Raw genomic sequence first — 21115 nt, 5'->3', positions numbered from 1 at the left:
CCACACAACGACCACACTCCGGCCACCGCATCACCTTCTAAACCTACCTCCACCTAAAAATCCCCGGCGCAACCCATCTGCGCCGCCCATCCAGCCACCACCGCGCCGCACAAATCCCCTGTTTCTCTCCCTTGTTCCGCCCCTATTTGTGTCTTTTTTCCCCTTTCTTTGGTTGACGCGCTGCTACACAACCACCATCACCATCGCCGTCGAGTTCCCGGAGAATCCGAGCAACCCAGGCGCCGGACGCCACCTTCCCTTCTTCCTTCCCTGCTCCTTTTCGTGCTCTCCTCCCTTTTCTCTGCTTCGCGTCTCCCTTTACAGAAAACCAAAGAAATCAAGTTTCAAATTGAAACTTGATTTATTCTCCCAAGCCCAACTTGAATTGGCCCATTTTAATTGTTTGGACTTTTGGGTGAGTTATACCAAATTTTCAGAATTTTCTTACTTATGGATTTTCATGTTTTGATAAAGGTTAATCATATAAATAATTACTAATAAAATTGTTTATTATTTTTACTAAAATTAAGTTACTATCTTGTATTAACAAAAATGGAATTTAAATATTTTTCATGTAAATCGATTTACGAAAATTATATTCGTTATTTATAAATTCGTTATTATTGATTTTAAATTATTTATCGTTTTAATAACTAACTCAATGATTTAATATTCTGAAAGAAATCGGACTTGAAGCTCAGGAAGAACGGTCCATCGAACAGGGAATATAAACTACGGTTGAGGTAATATCTATTGCTAACACCCGCAATTCCTTTATGAAATGTGTTTTATGAGTTTATGAAATATGTTTATAATGATATGTTTTTATTGGATTGTGGGATATGAAATTTATTTATGAAGTGTGTTTTATGAATGCGATATTTAAATATGTTTATGAATGATTTTATAAAGAATGATGTTTATGAGTTTACGAATAAGATACGAAACATGATAAATGTAAGTGTAACCGGTTCTGGCAGTTAATGGGGTTACTATTTCTAGGTCGTGCACGTACCGCCGTACCGCGGGGCACCCAACAAGGGAGAGTGCTCCTTGAGGGTTACCGCAAGATAAAAGAGAAACTATTTAGGTACGGGCGTATGTCCAACAAGGGAGAGTGCTCTTTGAGGACTATCGCAAGGTGGGAGACGTCCCGCAAGGCTAACTTGTCAGTTACCAAGTAAAATGAAGATTTTATGAAAGATAATGGGAACTACTAAAGTATCAAGTTATAAATGATGTTTTATTATTATGCTTTTGTGAAAGTGATTTACTGTATTTTATTCTCCCCGTTTGCAAATTAAATAAAATGAATTGAAATGAATTTACGTTGTTAGGGTAGTATGTTACTGGGCCTCGTCTCACGATATTGCTTTTGTTTTAGGTACGAAGAAGATCATGGGATGCCTTAGAGTGAGGATGCAACCATCAAATTCACGATCGATGTTTAATAAAGATAATTATGTATCACTAGTAAAAAAAAAATGGATGAACTAATTAACTCTAAGTCAAATTTCAATTATTGAGTTGGATTTTAATATTTATGTTTAATCAATGTTAGGAATATTTATTAAATTTCATTTAGATTTCGATGTAAATATTAAAGAATTAATCGAAGTGAAGTATAATTACTGTTACTCAACAGTAGTCAGTAAATGTAAAAAGGTTATGTCGCCTTGTATTTCCCACGAGGGAGATACGGCATGTGACGCTCTGACTAAATTAGGGTTTCCGCTGCTAATTAAAGATAATTAACCTAATTAATGGTATTTAGAAGTCGGGGTGTTACAATAAATAAATCTGGGATAATTATTCATAATAATTACAAAAATGCCATTATAAAAAAGTGTTCTTACCGTAAGAAAGTGTTCTTACGGGAGCCTTTCTCTCTCTCTCTCTCTCTCTCTCTCTATATATATATATATATATATATATATATATATATATATATATATATATATATATATATATATATATATATATATATATATATATATATATTAAAAAAATGAGAATGTTATTAATGTATTAACCCGGGGCATTGTCCGGGTCCAAAAAGTAGTTTATTTATTAAAAAATGAAGGGGGGAAATTATATCAACTTTTTGTGTATGGTAAGATGGAGAATATTGGAAATCCATTTGGAGCAAGTACCTAGTACAATCCAATGTAGTTGTGATTGCTCCAAGTAAGGGTAATTTTATCTCATGTTTGAAGTCTAAAAAGGACTCAACGAGAATGATAATCCAGATTGCAAGATTAATCACATATGATGGGTTGGTGAAGGGTGTTAGGAAAATAATCCACAAGCTGAGACTAATTGTCTCATATTACAAATTGTCTTGTACGCAGTGGCGTATCCAGAATTTTAAAATTATGCAAAATTATAATAATTAGCAAAATTTTAAACATTAAATAAAATATATTATATTTATGAATAGCAAAAAGTTGATTAAAGAAACATACATAGTACATTATTTAGAATTTTAATGCAAAATCCAATGTATTTAAAACTTGTTGTATAGATTTGAATTATGTAAAGGCAAGCGAAGAAACAGTTTAACAAGAAAGATAGTGGGAGGATTCGAACCCGTGTTCATGGGAGTGCAAGAGTCAAATTTCCATCTATTGAAACCACCGAGGCACATATCAATATATCATAATCTTTGGCGCTAATAATTACAAGTTGTGTTTACTGCCATATTGATTTTTCGTATTTTTGAAGCTTTTTATTTTCTTTAAAAAAAAAAAAAAGACAGGGTAGACATTTGTCTACCCTTGGTGCAACATAGATCCGCCTCTGCTTATACGCATAAGGTGTACAATAAATTTATTATACACTATTTTACATAGTTTTTTGTAACTTTTACCTAATTTTTGTAAATTTTAAGATGTTTTGATTAAATTTTATATTATAAAAGAAAAAAGAAAAACATTTTAAAGGTTTAAATGATTAATTTTATACATTATTAGTGATTTTGAAGAAATAATTTTTATTAAAGTGAAAAATTGTATCATTACAAAATGGCTAACCAATACATATATAAATATAACTTTTAAGCATTTTGAGTTATCTTTTATTTTAATATACAATAATTATTATACACCAATTGTAGATAAGAATTTGTGCTCACTTTAAAAGAAAGAGCTAATAAATTACCAGCATATAAGATTGGCACGGTTGCTACTTCATCCAATCATCTATTATCAATTGCTTTTATGATGGATATTCCGTATTGTTTGGCTAGTATGTGGTCAATTCCTCATCTTAATTAAGTTCGAATAATAAATTGTCCTTTTTTCTTATCCCACGTTTCTACTACGTAGTACGTACTATCTCCATTTTATAAAAATTTGTACGGTTATTATTTGCATAAATATTAAAATTAAAGTAGAAAAATTAGTAATAAAATATGGATAAAATAAGAGAAATATGTAAAAAAGTGATTTGGTGTAAGAAAAAAATGAATAAAGTAAGAGAAAGTGGGTGGAAATTGTAAATAATGTGGGGGATAAGAAGAACAAGGTAGTAAATTTTCACGTCCAACAATTGAATAAAACAAAGTGTAAAGAACATTATAAAACGGACTAAAATAGAAAATGTAAAAATCATTTTGAAAAGGATGTAGTAGTATGTAATGTAACTATGTATTCCTTTTATTATGTATTCCTTTTATTTTCATTTAAAATTTAAAACCTTTAATCATCAATCCTTGAACGATTTCCTTCACTATTGCTTGAAGATTCGTAAATTCCCAAAATACGTCACATTTGTAGTTATTTCCCACTCTACCGTCTACGTTAGCATGAAAACCAGTCAAATTTTTTCAATCAATCACTGCAAAACCGCCAACTCAAATAGCGGTTAGTACAGTTAAACCGCCATTTGAGATGGTGGTTTACACTTAAATGAACCACCATCTACTTCTACAGTTCTACATAGTAATCTTAAACTGCCATAGTAATCTTAAAATCGCACGGTTTTGTGACATAAACCGCCAATTCAATTGGCGGTTTTGTTTAAATTTAAACTGCCAATTGAAATGACGATTTAGAATTGAACTGGGAAAAAAAATTTCTTTAATTTCTCTTTCAAATGATGACGTGGATGGTAGAGTGAGAAATAAGTTATAATGTGGCGTATTTTGGGAATTAATGTATCTTTGAGCATTATTGACGGAAGTCGCTCTCAATCCTTTTGTAACATTTATTTGAGTAAAAAACATAGTTAATGTCGCAAGTTGCGACAACATTTAGTTGTTGCAATTTTACGTGCCAGAGTTTAATTGGTGCATATAGGCGCCACGTAGGCTATGCGTCATCAAAATATTTTACTATCAATGCAATATTTTTACTGTAAAAATATGTAAATAAGATAGTCGATATAAAGAAGCAAACAAATTAGAATATTAAGATTTTCCTACCTTTTTTTGTAACATGTATAATAGGTTATATAAATTAAATATTTTAGTTTCCAATTTGAATCATGACACATAAATATGTCATGTCCTTCTTGTGACCCGACTTAAAGGTCGCACACTGCAGACTTTAATAATTTCGAACATAGGATCTACAAAAAAATTCAAGAAATACCATATATATTATTTGTTTATCTATATTCAAAATTATTATAATTAGAGCTTTGAATTTTATTGGTTTATAAAGATATTTCCCGGCTCCACCAACAAATACAACACGAAATTCCAATAAGAATCATGAGAAGAAAAGAAAAGAAAAGAAGCAGTATCAACTGATAAAGCGAAGAAGAGACCGCGCACTAAAGATCTTGGAATAATCTTTTAATGCACACAAGACAAAATTCACCTCTTGTTGGATTAAACACTAGTGCTGACAAAACTTAAATCACCACAAAAATCCAATTTTAATTTTTTATAGTCTTGAATTGCTGATTAATTTCGAATAACCTAGCGTTGTAGATCCGTTGACAAGAATTATAAGTTGAGATTAATTATCTCATATTAAAGAGATAGATAGAAAATGATTACTATATACAAAGTAATATTGATTGATTACTTTATCTATCGCCACTTGATATTATAATGTAACTTTATCAGAATTTTATGTGGTCAGACTATCCTTCAACATGCGCTCAACTTGGCTCAATGAAGCTTATAAAGATCAGGTGCAGGGCGGATATATCCTAAGAAATATCATAAATGTTAAATTCAGTAAGTAATCAAAAAGTACTTGATAGTCTGAGGTGGATCTTGTTGGTATGGTAAAATGGGTGTTAAGTTGGAATGGTTACCCAAGTGGGCGGTGGAGACGGATGAATTTACTCATTGGAGGAGGATGGAGATGAAAACTTTAGGTGGGAAAGCGGATGAAGAACCTACATGATCCATATACGACGACCTAACTCGTTGATATCCCAAAATATAATATACCATTTTTTTTAGACTTATTAAAATATACGTTAGAACTTATTTTAGTTATAAGTTGTATTTAGGTGACACGTATAAACCCTTATTTAGAATTTTGGAACTTATCAACCCTTTTATAGTTCTATGAACTTATTGATAGTAAAATAAGCTGAACAAAACAACACCTCGGTTCCTGTAATCCGTCTCTTTTTGTTTACGTTTGAAATTTTTCACGCGTTTTAACGATTAATTAATGTACGTTGAGATTCCTCTGTTTTTTTTATTTAAATAAGACAAATTACGTTTATTTATAATGTTTTCACTTTTATCAAAATTATGATATTGGGAATATGAGAAAGATTTAATGTCTCAATAGAAAAGTGTGAGAGATTAAATGACTCAATGAATTTAATTAGTTAAAATAATTATTGGACACAAATTTTGATTGAATATTAAGACATTTATGTGATAATATAAAAGGAAATGTAAAGAACATTTTGAAACACCCAAAAAGAAAAACGTAAAGAACAAAAAGAGACGGAGGGAGTAACTACGGGTCGTACTCCGTATATTGTTTGAAAGCACTAAATTTCATGTGATAGAATTATTCATACTTGAGTTTTTCGACAATAAATTTGTATCATATACGGAGTAATAGCGAATTACACAGAATCAATCATCGATTTTTCAATTACAATTAGAATTATGAGATGAATCAGATTAAACTAACCTTCCACACAATTTCAAATTCAGTCGAATATTTTAAAGTTGTAATGGTAGTTATTATTACACAATTTTATGAATTTTGTCTCGTAGCTATAAAGGATTTGCAGATACTTTTTTTTCTTTTTTCTTTTTTCTTTTTTTTGACATCGGATTTGATTTATAGCTACTTTCGACTATTGAACTTGTGAGTTTGAGCACCTTCATTATCGAAACTATATGCTTTCTACTTAATTACTTTGATAAATTGTTATTTAATTGTTTTAAAGAACGATAGTGCATGTTAAATCAAGCTTTATTTTAGAATTGATATGTCCAAATAATTGTAATCAACCGACAGAAATGGAAAAACAATAATGCGATTTATTTATTTCTCAATTTGAAATATATATGTGAAATGTGACTATGATATGCAACAATAATAAGTTTACTAGTCTAATATTGAAGTAGAAATTAAGTTATATTGAGTTAATAAGATTTAAAGAAATATTGATACTTACTTAGGTATTCAAAATTTAATTGAGTGAGTTAGTTCTTGAGAGATTTAATGTCCACATTTTGCACTTCCGATCGTTCCGTAACTCACATGTAAAATTGTTTAAATAAATATGAAAGCAAAGTTATCATTTTCTTCTACTCCGTATCTTCGAATAGAGATAATTTATTCAAACCATTCTTTTTTCCTTCCATACTTTTTCAAAATTAAAATTAAAATACCGATGAATAGAATTTTAAGATATTATTTAAATATTTAATTATGAATAATTTTGTTTTTTAAAAGACACGGAGTAGTTATTTCAAAAATTGCATATTTAATACAGAATCATGTTATCATGTTCATTTTGAGGTTTAGTTGTTATCCTAATTAAGTGGATACATAATATCGTACTTCCTCCATTACATAACAATGTTTCATTTTCTACATTTTACGTTTTTCAATGCTAGTTTGTATCATTTTAATCTCTGATTACACATTAGTAAACTTTATAAAATTTTGATATTCTTAAATTAATCATTGAGATGAATCAAACAATACCACACATGAATAAAAATATTCATTCTCTTATATTGGAAATAACGTACTATTACTCCGTAGAAGATTCTCTTTAATTGTGTATAGTGTCAAAACTTTGGACTGTAACACAATTATGAAACGGAGGGAGTATTACATTTAATGTATTATACAATCCTACATTTGAGTACATTTTAATCTATTGTCGTATTAATTATTTTTTATTTTCTACTATTCTTTTATTATTTAAATAAGTGTACAAGCTCAGGAAATGCTTTAAGTTATTCCAAAATTAACTACCCGTAATATTATGACACTAGAATTAAGTCCGTGCGATGCACGGATTTAATAAAGTAAAAATACAAAGGGGATGCATGATTTATTACTTTTTTATGGGTTAAAAGTATTAACGACATGGTTTTTCATCGTAAAAGAACAATTACGACATGATTCTGTCGTAAAATATTTCACTTAAAAGTCGGGATTTAAGCCCATCATAAATAGCCTTCGCTAATGAGATTGTTTTTTCCCCCTGTAATGGTAGTTGCATTGCATTATATAGATCATGTTAGTTGACTCCTAGTAAAATTTATCTATTAGACTGTTATTATCTTTAATTAAGTATTTATTTATCTATTTGCACTCATAGCAAAATTTATCTCTTATTATCTTTTACCAGTAGTGGACTCCTATTAAATTTATCTCTTATTATCTTTTACCGGGTCTTTATTTATTCATCTCTTATTATCTTTTACCGGGTCTTTATTTATCTATTTTTATTTTAATAAATTTGAAATAAAATTAGTTATATGTACGACGACGTGTAAATCTTACGTGGCGCGCCGAATGCTCTCCAAAAAAACTCCCCTTTATATATATGCTAGATTTAAGCCGGTGCGATGTATGGATTAATTTTCATTTAGATACGAAGTATCGCGTACGTAATTAGTAGAGTAGTAACTCGATCATATACTAATATTCAAGATACAAAAGAACTCCATGAATTTCTATCAAATCTTATCCCAACTTTTGATAAATTTTGCCAACTGGTTATTTTTTATCGATTAATGTACATATCGTTATTTTGAATTGTTTATTGATTAAATTCTATCTTTCATTTATCCGAAAATCTAAATACCATAATACCTATATTTATCTCGAATCCAATTTTATCTCATTATTTATCATTTAAAAATTAAATTAATATTTAACTATGTGACTGGACAATCCTACATGGACGCTCTAAATGCACTTGAAAAAACTCCCCTCATGTACGTAATTAGTAGAGTAGTAGCTCGATCATATACTAATCTTCAAGATACAAAAGAGCTCCATGAATTTCTATCAAATCTTATCCCAACTTTTGATAAATTTTGCCAACTGGTTATTTTTTATCGATTAATGTACATATCGTTATTTTGAATTGTTTATTGATTAAATTCTATCTTTCATTTATCCGAAAATCTAAATACCATAATACCTATATTTATCTCGAATCCAATTTTATCTCATTATTTATCATTTAAAAATTAAATTAATATTTAATTATGTGGCTGGACAATCCTACATGGATGCTCTAAATGCTCTTGAAAAAACTCCATTTATATATACTAGATTTAAGCCCGTGCAATGCACAAGTTAATTTATGTTTGTTGTACTACGTATTTAAATTTGACTCCATATCTGATTTTATCTTTAAAAAAAGATAAAAAAAGTATTATCAAATTATATCTTTTAAATATTCAATTAATCTTATCTTTTCAAATATTCATTTACCTTATCCTAAACCTATTTAATTTATTTTATAATCCCTAAATCTTAATATTTGAATATAATTAGTGACTGGACAATCCTACATGGACGCTTCTATTGCTCACCAAAAAACTCATTATTATGGATTAGATTAGATTGTATTATGGATGAAACTCATTATTGAACTGGATTTCTTTATGATGCTAGTTTAGGGATCGTGCACCACACAATTATGAATACACTAAGCAAATAATAAATATTTTCATGATTACGAAGTATATATTTTTCTAAATTAAATTTCAAGAGATCGATTTTTTATTTATATTTTTTATCATCAACACTTTTCTTTTTACAGATGCTTGTATCTTCTTCCCTAATAAATAAACATCAAAAAATCGTTTAAACCTACAAAAAAAAAAAAAAAATCTATAAGCAGAAAAAGAATGTGTTAGGCTCTGTTATGTAACTAGTGGAAAACTCTTCATTTGCGTCGCACATTGGTGCGACGCAACTGGCTGCGACGCAAATGACTAACGTCACATTTGGGCGACGCAAATAAGAATCATTTGCGTCGCACTTTAGCTAAAGTGCGTCGCAAATGACTTTTTTTTCAACATGCTGAAAAGTCATTTATGTCGCACTTTAGCTAAAGTGCGAAAATGACGTTTTTTCCAACATGCTAAAAAGTCATTTGCGTCACACTTTAGCTAAAGTGCGACGCAAATTATCCTGGATGTGTTATACAATTCTATATTTTATTACATTTTAATCAGTTATCGTACATACTTTTTTTTTTTAATGGAGGGTCATACAAATTATAATTGTGGGAAGGAGATTCGAACTTGAGAACTATCATACACAAACCCTGAACTTTAACCACTAGGGCAAGGCATTATTAGAGTATTAATTATTTAATTAATTTGTTGTTCTATTTATATATTTTGTGTTTTCTAATATCCTTTTATTATTTCAAATAGTATTCAGGCTCGGACAATATTCTAAGTTATTCAAAAATTTATTTACTTCTCCCTCCATCCCATTTTAAGTGCCACCTTTTTCTTTTTTTTTGGTACCAATTTAATTGCAACATATCATAATATAAGTGGACCTCATACGAATTTACATATTTATCTTAACTAATTAAATTAAAATTGTTCTAAGAACCACTATCCTTTTACTATAAAAAAAGATAAAGAAGTGTTTTTGTTTTCTCTTCTTCTTTTAGTTCCTAAAAATCCATGCCAAAGTCTATATGTGCAACTTAAAATGGACGGATACTTCGTAATATTATAACATTGCGTTATGGATGAAATTCATTATTGAACTGGATTTCTACCAAATAACTCATCTAATTAGACACCTTATCGATTTCACCTACCGTCTTTTAAATTTCAGCTAAATTTTTAATTTCATCTCTATTTCAATTAGGGGGTGCTTGGTTGGACATTTTGAAATGGGTTGGAATAAGATTAGAATCCATTCCATCTTCTTTATTGTTTGGTTGAGACATTTTTGGTAGGGGTGTAAATGGGATGGACTGGATTGGACTTTATCATGTCCAAATCCAATCCAAATTTTTTTGACCGTGGACATTTGAGTCCTAGTACGATCCAAACTTTTTTCGAGTCCTATCCAGTCTGATCCATATAAATTTTCTTGAGTCCAAATCGAGTCCAATTCAATCCGATTTTTTTTTTTTACGAAAAAAACTTTAGTTTTATTATATATATATATATATATATAAAAAAAAGTTAAGCTCAAATGTTTTGAACAAAAATGCTAATAATATTGTTACGGTGTTACCAGCTAACTTCATGTCACGTGAAATCAAATATACGAGTATTCAATATTGGGTATGAAATCCTTTAACGCCTATAACTACAACTCACTCTTCTAAAAGAGAAAACAATTGAAAATAACAATATGTCTTACACATCTAAATACTTAGCTGAAAAAAGTTTAAGTTCTTAAAAAAACAAAAAAATTAAAATATATTAAAGTTCAATAATCAACCATCACAACCTACGAGAGAAAGAGAAAGGGAAAAGGGTGAGAGAATATTTATGGGTTATGAGTTTTATATGGAGGGTAACATTTAGTTGTTTTTTATTGCATGTACTTCGTAGTACATAGAGTCCCCCAAAACACATATTTCACAATAGTTTAAAATTACACATGTTTATATAAAATAATATTTTAAAACATTGGACTTAATTGTATTTTTTGGACCCCAAAAGGTTGAGCCCAAGTCCATGCAGTCCAAAAATAATTGGACTTAAAAATTCGAGTTTGAGTCCGATCCACAAAAATTCAAGTCTGACTCAGTCCGACAAGTTTGGACTAGACTAGATTGGACTTTGGACTTTATCAATTGACTTACACCCCTACATTTTGGTATAGAACCTCATACCAAGAGTGTTCTAATTCCCCCTACCCCCTTACAATCTCATACCCACTTCACCCCCTAGGATTCATAATCCATTCCACCCAAGATACAAACCATAACAAGAGGAGATAGAAGCGATAACTCAACAAGGTAGACGTCCCCTCACCACTTCGGATATGGCCGACGACTCTCCATCTCCGACGACCTTGACCGACAACATGTGGGTGATGCTCGTTATAGGTTTTTTTTTTCCAGAATCGATGGTTTGTTGGCTCAGTTTAGTTTGCTGACTAGTGGAATTATTTATTGGTTATTTGGTGGAGTGTTTTCCATTTTCTTCCTTCTGGATGCATATCTATATTATTTAATGTAGAGTGATGGAACATGAGAGAGCTCCAAAACCCCAATGCTCCCCTCCGAGACACTCTACTTAAAAAAAGCAATTTAATCAATTAAAAGAAAAAATTAATTTAACATATCTTTATCATAGGAAACTTAAATAACAAAAGATATTAATTGACAACTTTGAACATATTTTAGAAATTAATTGCATCAATCTATGAAATTTATCAAATAATTTGATTATGTAAAATTTATAACTAATGTTGTTTTGTTTACGACGAAAAACTAATGTTTATTATGCAATTAATTTCATAAACTTAAGAGAAAAGTCAGTCAAAATTTTATTTTATTATGTAATATTCTATTGTTTAGACAAGTTAGTGATCGATTAAATCATAGTCGAAAGAGAAAACAAATTTCTAATATATGGAAGATCATATAAACATATAAATATGAAAATTCAAGCAATAAAATAGAAAACTACTCAACTTAGTATAGGTTCAATGAAAATATATATAGTTATGGTATAGTAATTCACCTCGATTTTAACAATTAAATCTAAACACATGTTCAATTAATATCAAATAATGCATCTCTTACTTTAATATAAGAGCAAAATCTTTCCCTCAAAAAAATAAAATAATGCATCTCTTACCAAAAAAAAAAAAAAATCTACTAACACCTTAGAAACATGTAGTCCCATTAATATAATTTGTATGGCTATAAAAATACGTTATTTTATTAGAATATGACATTGTTTCTTAGGCATTTACTAACGTTTTATTTACTGCATATATAGCGTTGTAAAAAATATTATTACAGTAAGTTTATTACCGGAGTAACTTTTACCAACCTTTGATAACTTTTAACGTATTTTGATTAACTTTTATATTACACAATTTTTATGATGGATAAACATTTCAAAGGGTTCCATAGTTACTTTTAACATTATTAGGGGGTGTTTGGTTTGCAGATTCTTGGTATGAGGTAAGGGTATGGGATTTATAAACCCAGCTGCTTTTGTGTCAGGCGGCCTGACGCGCGAGTGGGCGTCAGACCACGCTGACGTCAGCTCAATTGCCCACGCGCGGGTGACATTCACGCGCGTATAAATGCTGAATTTCATTTTTCTCCTCCTCGTTTTCTCCATCTAACCCAAGCTCTCCTCCTCCCACCTCATTTTCTCTCTCTTCCTCCCCCACCCCATTTTCTCTCTCTTCGTCCTTCCACCACAAGAGAAACTTCAACAAATCGGGCCAAACTACAACCTCAACAAACGGTACTCTGCTTCTTGCGATGGTGGCTGCTGGTGGCCGTCCCAGACTACAACCTCAACAAATCGGGCCAAACTCTTCGATCTAGAGGAGATTAACCCTAACTCGGCTTCTTGCGATGGAGACGGAGACGAGTTGATGGCTACAGAAGGAAGGAAGGAGATTCGCGGGGAGAAGGAAGGAGGAGATCGCGGGGAGCAGAGGCGGCGATACGCCTCCTCACAAAGCTGCGGTTGTGGTCGGTTGGTCGCTGCGGCTGGTTATTGTTGGTCGTGGAGGAGCAAACCAGTTCATAAGATGGTTTCATGTTGTTTGTCCAGATATTTGATTGCTTTGTTTATTAAATTACTGGACACAAAAGTGGGGCTCTTGAGATAAAGTCATGCAGGGATCTTGCCATCTGCAATTCATGATGTTGCTAGAACATTTGGAGAAGCATGGGAACTAGATTACTCATTGTTAGTCTAAAACCTTATTATGTAAATTAGTTATAGTTTTCTCATATTTAGTTATGAAAATAAATAGTTTAGTTATAGTTTTCTCATACTGTACATTTTTGTTGTAATTAGTTAAACATACTTCCGTTTTAGTTAAGAATAATAATCGTTTAGTTATGATTAAATTTGGTTTAGTTAAGAACCATTGTACGCTCTAAAAACTTTAACTAAAACCAAGAAAATCATTTCTAAAACTAAGAAAATCTTAACTAAAACTCAAAAAATCTAAAAGTAAAAAAAAGTGACTAAAACAAAATTATTTTTAACTAAAACTAAATTAATCTTAACTAAATCGAAATAATTCTTAATTAAAATAAAATTTATTCTTAACTAAAACGAAATTATTTTTAACTAATTAGTTTCAATACTTCACTAATTAGTTTCAATAATTAACTAATTGGTTTCATTACTTAACTAATTGAATTCCGGAGCTTAACTAATTGGTTTCATTGTTTAAACTAATTTATTCCATTGCTAACTAATTGATTTAATTGCTTTATTAATTGGTTCATTACTTAACTAATTAGTTCATTTGCTTAACTAATTAGTTCATTTGCTTAACTAATTAGTTTCAATGCTTAACTAATTGGTTATATTGCTTAACTAGTTTGTTCCATTTATTAACAAATTGATTTCGATGCTTAACTAATTAGTTAAGCAACGGAACTAATTAGTTAATATGCTTAACTAATTGATTCTATTGCTTAACTATTAGTTAAAATGCTTAACTAATTGGTTCCATTGCTTAACTAATTGGTTCTATTACTTAACTAATTGGTTCTAGTGCTTAACTAATTGGTTCTGTTGCATAACTAATTTGTTTCGTTGCTTAATTAATTGAACTTCAGGCTTAACTAATTGGTTACATTGCTTAACTAATTGGTTCTATTACTTAACTAATTGGTTCCAGTGCTTAACTAATTGGTTTCATTGCTTAACTAATTAGTTCGATTGATTAACTAATTAATTCAAGTGCTTAGCTCATTAGTTTCATTGCTTAACTAATTAGTTCAAATGCTTAACTAATTAGTTCGATTGATTAACTAATTAATTCCAGTGCTTAACTAATTGGTTTCATTGCTTAACTAATTGGTTCAAATGCTTAACTAATTAGTTCGATTGCTTAACTAATTAATTACAGTGCTTAACTAATTGGTTTCATTGCTTAACTAATTGGTTCAAATGCTTAACTAATTAGTTCGATTGCTTAACTAATTGGTTCCAGTGCTTAACTAATTAGTTCCAGTGCTTAACTAATTGGTTATGTTGCTTAACTAATTGGTTTCGTTGCTTAACTAATTGAATTTTAGGCTTAACTAATTGGTTTCATTGCTTAACTAATTGGTTCTATTACTTAACTAATTGGTTCCAGTGCTTAACTAATTGGTTTCATTGCTTAACTAATTGGTTCAAATTCTTAACTAATTAGTTCGATTCATTAACTAATTAATTCAAGTGCTTAGCTAATTAGTTTCATTGCTTAACTAATTAGTTCAAATGCTTAACTAATTAGTTCGATTGATTAACTAATTAATTCCAGTGCTTAACTAATTGGTTTCATTGCTTAACTAATTGGTTCAAATGCTTAACTAATTAGTTCGATTGCTTAACTAATTAATTACAGTGCTTAACTAATTGGTTTCATTGCTTAACTAATTGGTTAAAATGCTTAACTAATTAGTTCGATTGCTTAACTAATTGGTTCCAGTGCTTAACTAATTGGTTCCAGTGCTTAACTAATTGGTTATGTTGCTTAACTAATTGGTTTCGTTGCTTAACTAATTGAATTTCAGGCTTAACTAATTGGTTTCATTGCTTAAGTAATTGGTTCTATTACTTAACTAATTGGTTCTAGTGCTTAACTAATTGGTTCTGTTGCTTAACTAATTGGTTTCGTTGCTTAACTAATTGAATTTCGGGCTTAACTAATTGGTTCCATTGCTTAACTAATTGGTTCTATTACTTAACTAATTGGTTCCAGTGCTTAACTAATTGGTTATGTTGCTTAACTAATTGGTTCCGTTGCTTAACTAATTAAATTTCATGCTTAACTAATTGGGTCTATTGCTTAACTAATTGGTTCTATTACTGTACTAATTGGTTGCAGTGCTTAAAAAATTGATTTTGTTGCTTAACTAATTGGTTTCGTTGCTTAACTAATTGGTTACATTGCTTAACTAATTAGTTCTATTACTTAACTAATTGGTTCAAATGCTTAACTAATTAGTTCGATTGATTAACTAATTAATTCCAGTGCTTAACTAATTGGTTTCATTGCTTAACTAATTAGTTCGATTGATTAATTAATTAATTAAAGTGCTTAATTAATTAATTAATTAAAGTGCTTAACTAATTGGTTGAAATGCTTTATTAATTAGTTAGATTGATTAACTAATTAATTCCAGTGGTTAACTAATTGGTTACATTGCTTAACTAGTTTGTTCCATTACTTAACTAAAACCAAGAAAATCGTAACTAAAACTAAGAAAATCTTAACTAAAACTCAAAAAATCTAAAACTCAAAAATACGTTACTAAAACAAAATTATTTTTAACTTAAACGAATTTATATAAAAGTTTAACTATTCAGTTTATTAGTATAACTATTTATATTACATTATAACTAATTTATATAAAAGCATAACTATTTGGTCATAAAGCCCAACTATTTGTGTTTACCGTAATTAGTGTACACAAAATCATAACTAATACATATAAAACGTTAACTATTTTACTTACAATTGTAACTTATGTTGTTTGATCATTTAATTAATAAACCAAAAACAATTCTTAACTAATTGGTTATATTTCTTAACTAATTGGTTACAATGTTTAACTAATTGGTCTCTGTACTTAAACAGTTGATTGCATTGATTAACTAATTGGCTCAATTGCTTAACTAATCGATTATATTGCTTAACTAATTGGTTTCGTTGCTTAACTAATTGAATTTCATGATTAATTAATTGAATTTAGACTTGACTAATTGGTTATACTAAATATAACAAAAGTATAACTTAAAAGCAATAATTCTTAACTAAAACAAAATAAATCTCAATAAAACAAATTCAATTATAACTAAAACAATAATCGACTTAAATGAATAAAAGTTTAACTAAACCATTTTATTTCTTAACTAAATACAACAAACATATAGCTAAAACAATAATTGAGAACATATGTAACTAAACCACTTTATTTTATAACTAAATATAAAAAATATGTAACTAAAACAATACAATTTTTAAACTAAAACAAAAATGACTTAAATATAAAATAAAGTAATCAAACACTTTTTCTCATAACTAAATATAACAAAAGTTTAACTAAGACGAAATTATTCTTAACTAAAATGAATTAATCATAACTAAAACAAATAACAACACCACCAAAGCAACATGAGCTAACACTACTCTTCAAAGATTGCATCAACAACAACAACCAACAACTTGAACTAGGTAATATCAGCAGAGGCGGCGACAGAGCTTCCACCGCAGACCACCAGGCCGCACCGAATCGCCGAAACCAAAAGGAGGATATCCTCCTGAAATCATACACCTTATGATTTATCAGATGCTTGCCTTGATTTCTGCATATGAAACAAGAGCATATCAGACCACCTTCTTACTACCCTTACGAGCTTCTAAAACACTATTGTGTTCTTGGAGACCGGTTCGGGAAAGACATTGATTGTTGTCATGCTTCTTCGAAGTTTTGCTCATTCCCTTCACCGGCCTGCACAGTCCAATATTGCCGTATTCTTAGTGCCTACTGTTGTTCTGGTTACGCAACAAGCAGAAGTCAATGAGATACATACGGACTTAAAGGTGGGCAAGTATTGGGGGGGATATGGGTGTTGATTTTTGGGATGCTGCTACTTGGCAGAAAGAGCTTGATCAACATGAGGTCCTTGTAATGACACCAAAGATCCTGCTTGCTGCTTTGAGCCATACTTACATCAAACTGGACGAAATTGAAGTTTTAATATTTGATGAATGCCACAATGCCAAAGAAAATCAATTAAGAGTAAAGTGTAACCACAAAACCACAAAGCTTAACTTAAACAAAGCAAAATCGAACAAAGCCAATAAGATCGAACAATGCAACAACAAAGACGCATTATATTTGATCAAAATTTAACCAAACAAAATCACGAAAACAAAGGAAAAAATGAAAGATCAGACAGACCTTCTTCCGAAGATGATGATGCTATATGAGGCACGCCATAATCACGATCTGTGTAACTAGGTCTAGCATTTATTCGTTCACTTGAACCCTAACTTCTCGTCGGAACCCTAGCTGCATCTGGAGACGACAACAAGGCCGAGATTACATCTCGGGAGGAGCTTTGACCTTCCATTTTTTCACGCAATCCTAACCAAACAACCTGAAATCGTCCAAATTTTCGACAAAATCCAAATAACCTAATATAAAAAATCAACAACGAAAATCAAGTTATAAATCAAATATTTTTTCTTCTCAAAATGAATCACTTACTGAAATTCAGAAGAATCTCAATATACCTAAACATAACCTTCACCTTCACCTGCTTGTATCTCATTGTCTAAACTCAGCGAAACTCCTACTATCACCTTCACCTGCTTGTATCTCCTTGTCCGACCAGCCGAAACCAACCGCGCCTCCATTGATGTTGTAGGCTGTAAAAAAAAATCAATAATTAGGGTTTTGGAAATCAAAATTAGGGAAATTAAAGATTTCCAGAGGAGCAAAGAAAGGAGAGAGTACCGGAGATGGTGTAGATCGTGACGGAGATGAGGACGAGAAGGAGGATGGAATTGTCGGACGCCATCGGAGAAAGGAGAGAGAGAGACGGAGGCGGAAGGAGAGAGAGAGGGGCGGAAGGAGAGAGAAAGTAGCGTTTGAGGTGAACAGTAATTTCAAAATCAGGAAAATGAATTGGCAAGCGGATTTTATATGCGACCCGATAAACAACCCACGAATTAATTTCGACCCGCGAAATTAAGTTTGACCCGCGACATAGGGTGGTCTGACAGAAAAAGACGGTCTTTTTTGAAAGTTTGTATTATAAACCTAGGGGGAGGTGAGTTTGACTTATCCTTTACTACATGTATTAAATAAAAGGAACAAAATCATCCACAGACTGAACCATGCAAGCACATTATATTAAGAATCAAGTTCCAAACCTATACCACCTAGATATCATTCATGATTCCAACCCCATACCAGTGTGCGGACCAAACGTCCCCTTAGTGATTTTGAAGAAATAATTTTTATTAAAGCGAAAAAATTATCACTAAAAATACGGAGTAGTTGACTTTTACATTATACCGGGTTACTTTTTAATTTACATTTGGACTTGTCTTTTATTCCGATATACACTGTTTATTGTTTACCCTTTTAAATAAGAATTTGTGATGTTATTAATCATTAAGACATACATGTTTGAAGCATGAATATCTTAATTGCTCTTATTTATATTATTTTTATTACCATTATACAAAATAATTTCTTTCATGTAATCTTATACACACTTTATCATATTTTTTAATTTTATCGAAAGCCCGTGCATTAGCGCACACGCATACTAGTTCCAAATAATTGAATTTGAATTGCTTCTTCTTGTCGCTTCTTTCTTTTTTCCGACTCTCCACTTTTTATTTTAATTTGTTTTTAATTTTTAATTTTGCTTATGCTACTTATATACAAAATTTAGGAGATTTTATTATTATTTGATCTATAATGTACAAAAGATATGTTATGTTTGGATGTATATTACTACATATTCCATTCCAAATGTAAACCAAGCATTACAAATATGATTAGAATCCATTTCGAAACTAAACCAAACAACTTCAAATTGGTATGTGAATTGGAATTCATACCCCCATGGTATGAATGTATGATCGAGATTCCATACCATTCCATGTTAGCAACTATAATTTGAATTACAAAAAATGGAAATATAGAACTAGATTAGGACGAGTTAATACATGTCCTTAAGATAAAATTAGCCCCCACTATATTGCTGATCGGATTTAAAGCTAATATACCCCAAGATTTAGGGATGTCAACGAGCCGAGCCGAGCCGAGTATTTGGCTGTTCGAGCTAGGCTTGATAAGAAATTTTCGAGTTCGAGCTCGACCCGAGCTTAACCGAGCTTTCATTTTCCCTGTTCGAGCTTGACTCATTTAAGTTTTTCGTCATTCGAGCTTAGCTCACGAGTAGCTTGTTTAAGTTCAAGCTCGAGCCGAGCGAGCTATTAACAAATGAGCCTTAATAAATGAGCTTTTAACAAACAAGACTTAATAAACAAGCAAGATCGAATTTAAATGATCATATTAATAAATGAAATATTATTTTAAAAAATTATAAAAACATAACCATACCCAAATAAAAAGTTAGCACAGTATACTAACTAATATTATTTTATAAATTATAATCTCCTAAAATCAAAATCTAACAAAATAATTGCAACTTATATTTACTTATAAAGAAAATTTTGTCATATTTTTTTTAGAAATTTAATATAAACGAGCTTGAACAAGCTTTTATACGAGCTTATAAACGAACATGAACGAGCTTGGAAAAGAACATGAACGAGTTGTTCGCGAGCCTTAACGAGCCGAACACTAGGCTGTTCGAGCTAGTATCATTTATTAAACGAGCTTAAAATTTTTGTTCAAGCTCGTTTATTTATTTATTGAACGAGCTTTGACCGAGCTTGTTCTCGAGCTGTTCACGAGCGTATCGGCTCATTGACATCCCTACCAAGATTCTCTAATTACATGAACGGAGTACAATTTCATCCATTCTCATGAAAATGTCTTTTGGAGATGTGTTTTTGTTATATCTCATATTATCAACCAATATTAGCACATCAAGTCCAATGCTCCACTTGGCCCAATAACTTAACTACTTAAGCCCATATCATATTCAATATAATGTAGCACATGTGTATATTTAAAAATAGGCAAAACATCATATTTCTTTCAGGTGGGAGTTTACTCCCACATATACAAAGTGAAGACTATTATTTAACATTTCATTCCAGTATATTGAACCAAACGACCCCTTAATATCATCAAACAAATTAAGTCTAAAAAGCTAAAACTATGATATAGCCATATGCGAGTAAACTATACTGGAGGTCCCTAAACTTTGGCAAAAGGAGCAGTTAAGTCCCTCAAGTTTCAAAAGGAGCATTTTAGTCCCTCAAAATGGATGGAATCAGCTACTTTTGTTAACACCGTTTCATTTTCTGTTAAGTTTAATAAAATAATAATAAAACCGCTTTAAAGAAAAGGAAAATTAATTTACACGTGTATAAATAAATGAAAACAGCTGATTTTAATTATGACTTAGCTTTTTCAACTTACTTAGCTTTTTCATATGGCTTTTTCTCCATTTACACGTTTCACCCTTTATATTCCCCTTTTCTAGGTTTTTCCACAACTCTTCCTAATCAAATCGAATTTAGTGAGTAACCCAAGCAAATTTACTCCAAATTTTCAGCAATTATCGCCATAAACTTCAGCTAATTGTTGTTCTTCCACAACTCTAAAGTTTCAAATTCTCTTCTCCCAGATGTCTGCTACTACCACTAGTTCTTCTTCTACCTTTTTTCTCTCTCTTTCTCTCTCCTCTTTTATTATGGATTCTCTTCAATCTGCTTCTCTTTCTTAATTCCTGGATTTCTCCAACAATTCCATTGTAATTTCACATTTGTCATTGCCCTCAATGCTTAAGCCTAAAAAACGGAGACAA

At 30.7% G+C, this 21115-nt stretch overlaps 1 long non-coding RNA gene across 2 annotated transcripts; it reads right to left on the bottom strand.

Moving 5' to 3' along the window:
* Positions 1-16562: 16562 nt before the first annotated feature.
* Positions 16563-18253, bottom strand: LOC110801591 (uncharacterized). Of its 2 annotated transcripts, XR_008923615.1 has the most exons (4): positions 18115-18253; positions 17892-18026; positions 17557-17792; positions 16566-17331 (listed from the first exon to the last, which is right to left on the bottom strand). It is a non-coding gene; the product is annotated as an uncharacterized lncRNA (long non-coding RNA). The 2 variants fall into 2 exon arrangements; XR_008923614.1 differs by having other exon boundaries at positions 16563-17331; positions 17557-18026.
* Between the last annotated feature and the right edge of the window lie 2862 nt (positions 18254-21115).

Source organism: Spinacia oleracea, chromosome 6, assembly GCF_020520425.1.
Source record: "Spinacia oleracea cultivar Varoflay chromosome 6, BTI_SOV_V1, whole genome shotgun sequence".
Classification (NCBI taxonomy): Eukaryota; Viridiplantae; Streptophyta; class Magnoliopsida; order Caryophyllales; family Amaranthaceae; genus Spinacia; species Spinacia oleracea.
Note: the sequence above shows the minus strand (reverse complement) of the source record. Positions and strands in the feature narration are given on the sequence as shown.